Below are 14,519 nucleotides of genomic sequence, written 5' to 3'. Positions count from 1 at the left end.
ATACAAACACTAACGTTCATCTAAAACATCATGGCATATCATAACATAATCGTACCATATCATCATTGCATATCATAACGTAATCGTAACATATCATCATTTGCATATCATAACATAATCGTAACATATCATCATATCACAATCATACATCATACATGATGAGCATGGCTCGCTAGTTGTCCATGTCACCCTATGAGGTAAACAGGAGTCTCTGGTCCTTGAATAACCTTGGCGCGTCCGCCCTAGGAGTTACGTCTTTAGCTATAGTAACTCGTTCGATGTATCTAACATCGTAATTTGTTTGATGTATCTAACATCGTAACTTGTTTGATGTATCTAACATCGTAACTTGTTTGATGTATCTAACATCCATACACATATCATATTCAACATATCATCACATTATGATATTCATATCTCATAACAATTCATTCATACAGCAGTCTTACCATTCATATCATAAAATCATAGAATCTATCTAACTTCTTTACCTCAGGTCCAAGCTAAGAAATTTTCACAATCTTTCAACGGGCCTATATCATAATCAAAATAACATTTCTTAGGTTCATAAAATTACTGTTTTCCCTTCCATATAACTCATGTGTGCATGGGCCATGCACACATAATAACAGTTACACATAACACACAATTATTCTTAACTATACATAAAGCCATAAAAGAATAATGCTCATTTTACCTATTTTACATGCATGATCTTTTTATAAAAACCACATAGTTGAATAATAAACATAATTTTGGACGTAAAAGTGGAGTTGCATGTAACATGCATACGGGGAACATTACGTAATTGTGACGTTTTTAAAAACGATAATTCTACATTTCTTACTTTTATTGTTTAAAATAATAGACATATAACATGTTTTATTTTTCTTAAAATTTATAAGTTGATTAAATTTCTCAAAACATTATTTTATTTTATAAAATAATTTGATTTAGCTTAAAAATAAAATATGTGACAATTTCATTCATTAATCTCAAATTACAAAGAATTAACCAAAAACTTGGAATTAATTAAAATACCTATTTTTAATATGTTTCTTTAGAAAAATAAATTTTATCATTGTGTTACATAAATGGTGTGAGAAAATATATTTTTATTTAAATTATTTAAGACTTAGTTTTATGTAACATAAATCCATATGTGACAATTAAATAACCATTTTTAACCTTTTTAAAACAAACTTTCAGCCACTATTTATTTTCTTCAAAAATCACGAATAAATAGAATCTAAATATTTTTCTCAATCAAAATAAAGGAAAATCATAACTTATCAAAATATGCATTCATACCATTTTTTAATATTACCATAACTTAGGAAAATAATTTGTTCCAAAAACTCATCAAATTTATTTTAGTGAAACTCACTTCACATTTTCTTACAAAAATTCCAGCCACTATTTTTATCTTTAAAAATCACCATATTCAATTTAAAAACTCATATTTTCTCAAAAATTCAATAAAAATTTTGTAGGTAATTATTTGAGTAAAATATCATTTTAATGGGACTTAAAATGCCATTTTTAATTTCATAAAATTAACATAACATCAATGATATTACTTATGCATGCAAATCATTTTTTTATCAAACTTTTACCCAATTATTTACAAAAATCAGCAAGCTTAATTTCTCATGAGATTCATCTTTTATCCCAAAAATTTCACATAAAATCATACATGTCCAAAAATCTCATCATACTCTTATCATATACATAATTCTAAGAATATTACTAACATATTCACATGAAATCTTATAAAACTCATTTTTTTCTATTCCATTGAATCTACACATGAAATCCAACAACAATAACAATGGCAAATAACATACATAAATTCATAAACACCATATTTCATATACATGCCTTTATAATAACCCTAACATATTTCTATCATTCCTCCTTTTCTGCATATCAAGATTCATTGGTACAAAAATCACATACTTCTTATCATATTTCTAAAATCATCATTTGCCATTTTTCATAAATCAAAGATTAAAAAAATAATAATAATAACCATAGCAATATAAACATAAAATATAATCCTCATTATAAACCCTATCAAATCCATTTTCTCAATCATACCCATGAGCTCTTCTTAAACAAAACATATTCTCTAAAAAAAAAATACAAATCATAATCATCAATCCTACAATAATCAAACCATTAGCATCACCATCAACAACCTCAAAGATAAACCCATCAAAACCAATATATAGGCTAAGAAATACCATTACCTCTCTTGATTGTAAAATCAAGAACACAATATGTTCAACACCCAAACTTCACACCCCTTGTTCAAGCCCAGGGTTTTTTTTTTGAAAACCACCATGAGGAGGAGAAAGAATCCAATCACACACACAACAAATAAACAAAGTCATATCATATAATCAAGAAAAAGAGATTAGACAAACAAAAATACAAGAAAACATACTCTAGACTTGGTTCCTCTTCACCTTCTTCTTCTTTCTTCTTCTCCCTCTCTCTCTACACGCCACTCTCTCACTCTCTCTCTCTCTCTCTCTCTCTCTCTCTCTCTCTCTCTCTCTAGGTCACGGCAACCACAAGAAATGCTCCTCTCTTCCTTTCCTTTCCCTTTTATTCAACTCTCTCAATAAAGCCTCACCAACACAAAATGGTAAGTTTCCTATTTCTATTTTATTTTCTCTTAATTTTCTTATTATTTTCTTTTATGATAATAGATATAAGGAATAAAGGGTGATCACATCCTACCCTAAAATAGATAGTTTCTTCCAATATTTGATTTTATTGCCTTAGAAAAATAAATGGAAAAATCAATCCCTTTCCCACTACACACTATACCCTACACGTCCAAGCACCTTCCTTTCCCTTTTTTTTTTAGTTAACTAAAATAAATCCAATAAAGGAAAGAGTGTGTAGAAAATCTACACATGTGTACCATGCTACCATGCACTAGCACATTCTAAATCACTAGGGTGCATCTCTATCTACCATGCACCTTAGTGCATTCAACCATAACTCTCATAATTACCTCAATTATCACACTTATTAAAATGTAACACTAATAGTAAAATAAACATGTTACACAATTATTCACTTATTAAATTAATTAACTAAACAAACAATTAACAAATTTAAATTCAAAAGATTATACCAAACAATTATAACAATTAAACAAACAATCAAATAAAACAAACAACAACTAAATAAAATAAACAACATTTAATTAAAACAATTCATCACACTTAACATTTAAATAAAATAAATCACAAAATTTAAATAATCTAAAATTTTTTTTTTGGTGCACTACATTATACCCTCCTTAAAAGGAATTTCGTCCCAAAATTATTTCTTACCAAATAACTCAGAGTATCTTGCTTTCATGTCTTCCTCCAACTCCCATGTTGCTTCTTGTTCCGTACTATTCCTCCACAGGACCTTAACTAGTGGAATCCTTTTGGATCTCAATTCCTTGATTCCCTTTTCTATAATGCGCTCAGGCTATTCATCATAACTCAGGTCCTGCTTCAGCTGTAACGACTCGTAACTCAACACATGAGAGGGGTCTGACACATACTTACGCAACATCGAGATGTGAAAGACGTTATGCGTTTCAGCTAATGCTGGGGGCAGTGCCAAACGGTACGCAACTTGCCTTATATTGTCCAATATCTCAAATGGACCAATATATCTAGGGTTTAACTTCCCTTTCTTTCCAAAACGCATCACACCTTTCATCGGCGAGATTTTCAAGAAGACAAACTCGCCTACTGAAAACTCGATGTCCCTTCTCTTGAGGTCAGCGCACCTCTTTTGCCTACTCTGTGCAGTAAGCATCCTTTGGCGTATCTTCTCAATTGCCTCACTAGCCTCACTAACTGCTTCAGGCCCTAAAATCTGTTTCTCCCCAACTTCATCCCAGTGCAATGGAGATCTACATTTAAGCCCATAAAGCATCTCATAGGGAGCCATCCCTATGGTAGATTGGTAACTGTTATTGTACGAGAACTCCATTAGAGGTAGATATCGGTTCCAAGACTTTGAAAAGTCCAATGCACAACACCTCAACATGTCTTCTAATATCTGTATAGTCCTCTAAGACTGGTCATCGGTCTGAGGATGAAAAGCATTGCTAAACTTCATTCTTGATCCCATAGCTCTCTGTAGCCCTTTCCAAAAGTTCGATGTGAAAAGTGACCCTCGATCAGAAATGATCGACTTTGGCACCCCATGAAGTCTCACTATTTCACTAACATACAAGTCATCATATTGATCCGCCAAGTATGTGGTCTTAACTGGCAGAAAATGGGCAGACTTAGTGAGTCTATCTACTATCACCCACACTGAGTCGTGCTGCTTGGTGGTTCTAGGCAACCCTACCACAAAATCCATCGTGATATCCTTCCATTTCCATTCAGGAATGTAGAGCGGTTGAAGCAACCTTGCTGGCCTCTGGTGTTCCGCTTTGACTTGCTGGCATGTCAAACATCTAACAACAAACTCAGCAATGTCCCTCTTCATTCCATGCCACCAATATAATGCCTTAAGGTCTTGGTACATTTTCGTGGACCCTGGGTGCAAGGAATAAGGCGTTGTGTACGCTTCTTTCATGATACTTTCCTTAATCTCAGCATTGTCAGGCACACAAATCCTATCCTTGTATCTTAGCAATCCACCATTAGACATCGTGAAATCGCTGCTGCCACCTTCTTGTACCAAAGCCCCTTGTTTCACCAAGGCTTCATCCAATTTCTGTCCTTCTCGGATTTGTTCTAGTAAAGAGGATTGCAATGTGAGCTTTGCTAAACTTCCTGTCACAATTTCAATCCTAGCATTTATGATCTCTTTCTGAAGAGGCATCTCTATTACATGCAGCGCTGAGACACTCCCATGTCCCCGCCTGCTCAAAGCATCGACAACTACGTTTGCCTTGCCTGGGTGGTATAGAATCTCACAGTCGTAATCCTTTACTAATTCCAACCACCTTCGCTGCCTCATGTTCAGTTCCTTTTGTGTGAAAAAGTATTTCAGACTTTTGTGGTCAGTGTATATCTCACACCTATCTCCATACAGGTGATGTCTCCATATCTTGAGTGCGAATACTACAACTGCAAATTTAAGGTCATGAGTGGGATACCACTGCTCATAATCCTTGAGTTATCTGGAAGCATAAGCTACCACCTTCCCTTCTTGCATCAACACGCATCCCAAGCCGTTCTTTGACGCATCATAGTACACCAAAAAATTTTCGCCCTCAGTAGGAACACAAAGGATAGGCGCGGAAATCAACTTATCCTTCATGGTCTGGAAACTTTCTTCACATTTTTCTGTCCATGCGAACTTCTGATGTGTCTGGGTTAAGTTGGTCAATGGGGTAGCGATCTTTGAGAAACCCTTGACAAACTTTCTATAATAACCTGCCAACCCTAAGAAACTCCGAACTTCTGAGGCATTCTTAGGCTGGGGCCAGTCTCTAATGGCCTCGATCTTTGATGGGTCTACTGCAATCCCATCCTTGGAGACTATGTGCCCTAAGAAGGTTACCTGTTCCAGCCAAAACTCGCATTTAGAGAACTTGGCGTACAACCGATGTTCCCGTAATCTGTTCAGAGTCAATCTCAAATGCTCTTCATGATCCTCCTTGGTCTTTGAGTAAATGAGGATACCATCAATGAACACTACTACGAACTTGTCCAAGAAATCCTTAAATACCCTATTCATCATATCCATAAAGGCTGCTAGGGCGTTGGTGAGTCCAAAGGACATCACTAAGAATTCGTAGTGCCCATAGCAAGTTCTGAAGGCCGTTTTTGGAATGTCTCCCTCTTTCACCTTCAACTGATGGTACCCAGACCGCAGATCAATCTTCGAGAACACTGAAGCCCCTTGTAACTGATTAAAGAGGTCGTCTATCCTAGGCAAAGGATACTTATTGTTAATGGTGACCTTATTGAGCTCTCGATAATCAATGCACATCCTCATACTCCCGTCCTTCTTCTTCACAAATAGGACTTGTGCTCCCCATGGCGAATGGCTAGGTCTTATGAACCCTTTGTCCAACAACTTCTGTAGTTGGTTCTTAAGTTCCTTTAACTCTACTGGCGCCATTCGATAGGGTGCCTTAGATATCAGAGCAGTTTCAGGTGCAAGCTCGATTACAAACTCGATCTCTCTGTCCGGGGGTAGTCCTGGTAATTCCTCAGGAAACAGCTCCGGGAACTTACAAAAAATATGAACATTTTCTGGCTTTAGTTCTGCCTCCTTGGACTTATCCACTACACTGGCAAGGAACGCCGAACATCCATGTTGCATCATATTCCGTGCTTCCAGTGCAGATATTATGGGTGTTCGAAGGCCTGCTACTTCACCTTTAAAGGAGAAAACCTCTCCTTCCTTTGGCCTGAACTCTACGATCTTCTTTCGACAGTCTATCGTAGCCCCATGTGTAATATCCAACATTTTCATAATACATTTATTTATTATAAATCAAAGTTTTAATACATAAAATGTACAACTTTACAAATTTAAGAAATAGTAATGGAAAAATAGTGTTTAAAATATGATTTTATGTTTTTAATGAGATTAAAGAAAGAGAAACTGGAGTAGTCAAGTATTGGACCCAAATGTCATATAATTTTAATTGGGGATTTTTATAAAATTAAGAAAGTTTTGCTAAAGGGCTTATTTGAAAAGAATTTTAATATTTTGGGTCCAAGTGTAATTTTAAAAATAATTAAAAAAAAAAAAAGAAAAGAAAAGAAAAGAAAAGGCTTCAGCCTTTCTTTTTTACCCGAGTCTCTCTCTCTCTCCTCAGAAAACCCCTCTCTCTCTCTCTCTCTCTCTCTCTCTCTCTCTCTCTCCTCTGCGTATTACTGTTGCCGACGACGCAGGAGTACTTTCCGGCCACCATTTTTAGCCACGCGCCGGACCGTTGGATTCAGAGGCCTCCGAACTATCGACCTACGCGGGAATCTAGAGCTCACTCGCCGATTAAACGCCTCAACCACTCGATTTAAGTTCGGCCACCCTGCGACTTCAAAGTTGCGATTCGGCCACCTCGGGCATCCGTTTGCCGATCCGTCACCACCATCGTGCTCCTCGTGTTGTGGGCTTCAAAACCCAATAACTTGTTCCTACATCTACCATAGTTGGGTGGTGGGCCCACCACGAGCCACCGCGATCCACCGTAGATCGACGGTCGAAACTTAGTGTTCGAGGTTCCGAAGTACGTTTTGAGTCTCAGAAAAATCATCGTTTGACTTATTGTGGAACCCGATCATTTTGGTATAATTTCTTTAACCTATATATTGTGATTTAATTGTGATTGATTAGAGTAATTGTTATTATGTGTATTTATAGTATATAATTATATATTATTGATATATGGAATATTTTCTGTAATTTACTGGCTGTCTGGGATTATATATATTTTTGATACAGGTTTTGATTTTGGAATTGTCCACTTTATAGCCGTTGTGTTGTCAAATTTTCTAGAAAATATTAGATATTAAATAAAGTATAAAAATACATATTTAATTGATTTTATATTAATATGAAAATTATTATGATTAAGTAATTTTAATTATTATTGTTATTATTTTGTTAAGTAAATCAAGAATACAGATTCATATATATATATATGAAAAGTATGATTTATAGTAAACCTATTATCTAACCATTATTATTGTATATTAATATTTGAATATTAAAATAATATCAAATATTAGTTTCTTACAGTTATTGATATTTGTAAGACCAATGAAGTTTGGAGAAAGTATATTTATTATATCACTGGAATTGATATTATGACTAATTAATAATAATATAAATATTTATATTTATATTATTATCATTATATTGATTATGACAACTTTATGTTAAAAATATGATTTCTTTTATAAAATGACTATTTGAATATATACATCCATATACGTATTGCTATTGAAGTATTTTGTTATTAATATCGAAATAAGTTTAATTATAGACGATAATTATTATTTTTGTTGGGATTATTATTATTATTATCATAAGGGTACATTATCTTATGAGCAAGGTTTAAAGCATGGTTTTATATGAAGAGTTATTTGTATTACGTTGATAATAGTTTCTGATATTATTAATATACACTATCAATAGTGTATATTTATGATTTTGATAGAATTTAATAAATGATGTGCCTTGAATAGGATTTGTATGGATTTGATTGATTGACTCTTGGTGAGGAATTTTAAAATAAGCTAAGGACCTAAGGTAAGTAAATCTCACCTTTTGTGCTTAAGTGTAAGATGCATGACTACATTGATTGTGTACATCTGATGAGTTAAGTATGGTATGATGATGATGCATATGATAAGTATGTGAAGAATGGTTATATGAACACCATAAGGGTGTTGTGTGATATGTAATTGATGAATTCTGTGATATGTGAAAGATGTCTTACTTGGTTAAGAATGATATGCATTATGTGCAAGTATGTGTTCTTATGTTGATGGATATGTGGATTACTCTATGTTCATGATTTGTTATATGTTATGATATATGAAGCGTTTAAGTTTTTAGGCTGGAAACCTTAGACCTGAGCCATAGCTCTACGTTAAGGTATAACAACGCCACCAACCCAAAGCTTCATGTATTATGACTAAAGATGTTTTGAGTTATATGAGATGTGATACAATGCCTTGATTGAATACCATCAACATGAATCATGAACATGAACATTGGCATTTCAGCATCAGCATGTATGCATGGCATGTACAGTTATGTGATACATTATTATGTGATATAAGACCATGCATATGAATATGAGAAAAGTTATGAAATGCCTTGAAAAGTTTTATGTAAAGTTAAACATTTTAATGACACAAGGCTTAAGCAAAGTGATAATAAGATGTTAAAAAGGGTGCCACTGTTTCGATGAAGCAATCAAGTAAGTTCAGTAAAGAAGACGGAGGTCTATTAAGGCTTATAGTGGCCGTCCACTAGTGTGGGCTAGGTCAGAGTTGACCATTCAGATATGTTTGCCATGTTCCCGTCTTTCTCCTCCATATGTGTAATAAGTATGGCAGCTATGGCAACGATGAAATGAGTGTTATGATGAGCCTAGCTGAGATGATGGCTAGCCGGAGGAGAACCCATGGGATTCTATATGATATCTGTTATAAGCCCTGCAGGCATTTGCCGAATCAAACAGTGTGCACAAGTGAAATCGGGCCCATAAAAATGTGAAACTAAAAGAAAGAGCATAAAAGTAAAGTTTGAAAGTGCATGAGCAATAAATGAAATGCATAAGTATATAAGTCAGCATATTAGTATATGTGCACTACAAGCTCACGACATTCATGTGTATGTGTATGCATGAGATTTGCTTACTGAGCGTTAGCTCATTATGTTATTTTCCAACATTTTTCCAGGTGTGGCTTTAGCTGTTGAGCAACTTGTAGAGCACGGACTCAGTAGCAATGCAATAATGGTTTAGAGTTTTCATATGGCTGCCTTAAATTTAAAGTATTCATACGTGTAATAATTTCTTCTAATAAGTTTATATAAAAGTTTAAATTTTTCTGTATTTCTTCGTATCATTTTATTTAATTCTTTTGGTCAAGTGCCTTACATACTCGTAAACCCTAGAATTACGAGTATGTGGCAGACGTACCCTACCTTAGGGACGTTTCACCATGCTTGGATAACCAATCCATGCCGAGTATGACATCATAATCTGGTATACTCAGTTCTATGACATCTGCCGGGCACTCTCTACCTTCTATCGTTACAGGTGTTGACGGTAACCACTTATTTGACGACATCATATCTCCCGATGGCAACAATGTACTAAAGTTATGTTCAAACATCTTATAAGGCATATTCATTCTATCAATCACATTCATGGAAACATAGGAATGAGTTGCTCCAGAATCAATTAAGACTCTACACATTGTACCAAATATAGGGAGCTGACCTGTAACCACAGTGTCGCTATTGGCCGCTTCGTTCTGAGTTAAGGCGAAGACTCTTGCTGGCACCAGATTGCTATTGTTATTCTGTCCCGCCTTCCATTGTGGGCAATTCTTCCGCAAGTGTCCTGTCTGGCCGCACTTGAAGCATTTGTTGGAACCGGCCTGGCACTCTCCTGGGTGTTTCCTTGTGCATTTAGGGCAGGTAGGATACTCGACTCGGTTGCCCTGTTGGTTCCCACGGTTCTGGTCATTAAAGCGGTTATTGCGGTTGCTATGGTTTTGAGAGTTGTGGTTGTTGCTGTTCGTGACTGGAGGTCTAGGTCTTTTATCAACCCCACTATTCTGCCCTTCGATAGCCTTTCTCTTGTTGCTCTCGTGGAAGTTCTTGTTGCGGTGGTTCTCTCTTCTAGCGGCATTATCCTTCCATATTCGATCCTCCAAATATTCAGCCTCAAGAGCTCTATCCAATACCTCTGCATAACTGATCACCTCAGCGCTGGTCATCCTAATATCCCTTGCGAAGGTTATGAAATTTACCTGTATGAAGATTGTGAAGTCCTGGAGAAATTTTGATTCTAGGCCTGCGAACAGCAGATTCCTGGAACAACGAAGGATGAACTTTGGAGAAATTTCTGGGCTCTGTCTTGGGAGTTCTTGGAGTATTCTTGACAAAAAGATAGCTTGTAAAAAGTGAAAAGGAAATTCTGAAAGTTATATATATTGTCTAAGATATGTTAAAAAGAGGCAATCATAAGTTCCCCTTTCTTGAAGCATGGGGAAGCGTGATAGCCGTCAAAGGTTTGCTTGGGAACCAAAAAGGCATGATTGGACGTGGGTAGGTCACTTTTTCCAAGGAGGCACGAACTACTCTGACAGATTTGGTGGGGCAATCGAAGGGTCATTTTCCTAAAGTTTATTTATTGCTGGTCGTAAGAAATACACTTGGGGGGAAAATGTTATCCAAAAATCAGGTGTGGATGACGTGGAAAATATTTTCAACACGTGGCTGACACCTGACAGAGGTTCTGTTCGACCATCGATCAGGGATGTTCCCCTGACACGTCATTTGAGTTTTATATATGACCAGACTGCTCGTATAATCCGTATCTTTATGAGTAATCTTGTAAAATTGTAATCATATTCGAGATTATTTCCATTTATACCTGATTATCTAATTAGTTAGGTGAAAATATCTTTGACTAATTCATGTAACCCACCTTGAGCCTATAAATAGAGAGAAATAGCTCAAGGGATGAACTTTTGGCTGATTTTTGTTTATGCTTTAGAAGAGAATTTTGGCTATTATATTTCGGTTGTATTACTCATCCCTCTAAGGCTTGTGAAACTCAAAGAACCCTAGTTCTTTGATCACTCATTTGAGAATCAAGATAAATAATAGCTTAAGTGGACGTAGGTCATTACCAATTCTTGGGGCCGAACCACTATAAATTGTTGTGTCGTTTATTTTTCTTTCCATTAGATCTTATTCAATATTTTGCATCACATCAAGCATTTGACTCCGTGTCAGTTGACCAAAACAAGGGTCAGCAATGCCTGTCCGACAAAAGCTAGGTTCTCAACGTCCCCTATGACTTCCTTCAATTTTCTCATGAAATAAGACCAAGAGTTATGGTTCTCATTGTCCACCAATGCAAACGCAATTGGAAACAACTGGTTGTTTGCATCCAACGCAACAACACAGAGCATGTGGCCACCATACTTATTCTTCAAGAATGTGCTGTCAACACAGAGCATGTAACTTGGAGTATGATTCCTCAGGTGTCCCTCTGACATACATAAGAGCCTTTTCTCTACATCTCCACGCCTTCTCATAGCTCATTTCGACCCCAAAATGGTGCTTCGTGTCCTCCCTTATGTTGTTTTCAATGTACCGAGTACCATCGGTAGAAAATTTCCTCTTGATTAGGTGCCCAACAACCTACGGTGATGCTTGACGGTGGTCCTTATCTCGAATTTCTTGTGAGCAAGTGTGTACTTCGTTGTATACAGTAATCTAGAACATTTCAGATCGCATTTTTTTCTTACCCCTCAATCTCCAACCACAATCAGTATCCTTGCAGAAAATATACCACAAATCAGTCCCAGATTTCTTCACCATAAACTCAAAATTATTCTTCATCGCAAATATGGATGCTTTGGTTTTCAATTCAAGCTTGTTTTGAAAGAACTTGCCAAGGTGCAATTCTCTTGAAGCTTTGCTGGTTGAGGAATGATGTTGATGTAAGGCCTCTATATCCTCTTTGGTGAACATGGGAGCACTCCATGTTCTACGATCTTCACCTAAGTACAATGGAGAACTCCATCTAAAACTATCATCGGTTCTACTTGGACCTAGACGACTACTGCAGGTCCCAGGTGTTTGCTGATCTTCTATTCTGCGCTCCTCAGCTACCATAACATCTGAACTTTGTGTTGGAATATCTGCCCTAATATCTGGCCCACCAAGATCTGTTGCATCAACAACAGGATCGTCGTTAACATAAGGATCGTAGCCATAGGGATCGTACTCAGCTGTGTCATGCAAATATGGAGGATCTCTAACCGGGATATTATCATGGACTATGATGTCTGGATTTGTCTCGGGAACAAATGTTCCAACCTCACTTTGAGTTCCTTTGAAACCATGACATGGGGGAGAAATGTTCTCTTCAAATCGAACTTCTTTATTAATGTTGGGAGAGGCCGATGCATTTCTTATACCTCCCTTCTTAACCAATGTCACACATAGAAGAATTAGCTTCTCTACATATTTCGATGCTAACCCAATGAATGCACGCACATGCCTATCATTTTTTATAACGGTAGGTTTGATGGATTGTGATAGGCATGTGTACGGGACCTCAATTTTCAAGTCATGCACACATTTATCCACTTCAAGCTCATCATACAGAATGTGAAGGAGTTGCTCATACGTCACACCCTTCTCCAAAGGCAGTTCTTGATTTTCAGCATCCCTGAAAATCCAATCCTTATTTTCCAAATCCCAAACACCATTGAATGCAACAAATATGGAAACAGACGAATCTATATAAAAAAAAGTTCAAAAATTAAAACTATAACATCAAATAGCAAAAAATCGATTCATATCGAGGTCAACCTATCGAGGTCAAAATATCAAATTATCGAGGTCAACCCATCGAGGCCCATCGAGTCCCATCGAGGCATACACTACATAAATTAAGTTCTATGCCTCTGTCGAGGTCCATCGAGGTACCCATTGTTCCTAAAAGTTTGAGGTTTTTATCGAGGTCCATCGAGGACCATCGAGGAAGCCATTAACCCCCCTAATGTGAGGGTTTTATTGAGGTCCATCGAGGACCATCGAGTCTTATTGAGGTAGTCATTTCCCCTAGTGTGTTAGGGTTTTATCGAGGACCATCGAGTCTTATCGAGGCATATCAAAGTAGACAAATAATATAAACATATGAGGGTTTATCGATGTCCATCGAGTCCCATCGAGGCAGATACAAAACCCAGAAAAAAAACCAAGAAATGAACAAAAATCCATCCCGACAGTGAAAAATTACAATAAAACATGAAGACATACACAGATCTGTTCGAAATAGCAAAATCAATGTTGATAAACAAGTTTCCTCACTTCATATAACAAATATATACTTACCCAAACGATTTTTATCCGAAATCTAAAATGAAGTTCTTGTCTTGAAATGATTCACAACTTGCCCCTGAAATCCAAGTTCGAAAATTTGTATAGATTAAGCTGCTTTTTTTTTTTGTACGAGAGCTTGAGAGATAGAGAGGGAAAACGTGAGAGATAGAGAGGGAGAAGACAATGAGAGAAAAAGAGTGAGAAATTTATGATAAGGGTATTTTTGGGAATCCAAAGAATACTAAAATAAAAATATGATGTTTTTTTAGCTTGGTATTATTTTGTTCTTCAGAACTACTTAATGCATTAAAAATCAAATTTCCCATTGGAAAAGATATATATTTTGAGAAAAATATTGGTCTTATCCGTGGCCACATGATTTAGGAAAATTATTAGTCTAACATGCCAATTTGCATAATGTTTACACAAACGACAAATGCCCCATATTATGAGATGGGATGTGTAATCTGTGGTGTTTAAAAGAAAACTGTACGAGAAATTAATATTAATTATATGATCTAATTGGTGGTGAAAGAGGTATCTGTCATTGATGGTTGTTGTTTTGTCGTAATAATAATAATAAAATATGAGAGAATTAATCTTATTATAAAAGTGAAGGGGCACATAATTCAATTTCAAAGGAGAAACATGAGAGATTTGATATTTTATTTTATTATATATTTCTTTTGGGAGTTTTTCTATAAATATACATTTTGTACATTTTTTTTTTATATTTTTACTACCTCTGAAGTTTTTTTTTCCAATTTTACTAAATCAAGTTTTTTACAATTTTAAAGTTTTATAATTATAAAAATACGATCTTAGACATCAATCCCACAATATTACTATTACAGTGTTTAAAAAACAACCTAAACTCAACTAGAAAGCAACCCCATAATAATACAGTGTTGAAAAAACACATGCAAATCAACTAAACA

The sequence above is a fragment of the Humulus lupulus genome, chromosome 6, assembly GCF_963169125.1.
Source record: "Humulus lupulus chromosome 6, drHumLupu1.1, whole genome shotgun sequence".
In the NCBI taxonomy this organism is placed as follows: domain Eukaryota; kingdom Viridiplantae; phylum Streptophyta; class Magnoliopsida; order Rosales; family Cannabaceae; genus Humulus; species Humulus lupulus.
The sequence above is the reverse complement of the archived record's forward strand: the minus strand, read 5'-3'. Positions refer to the sequence as shown.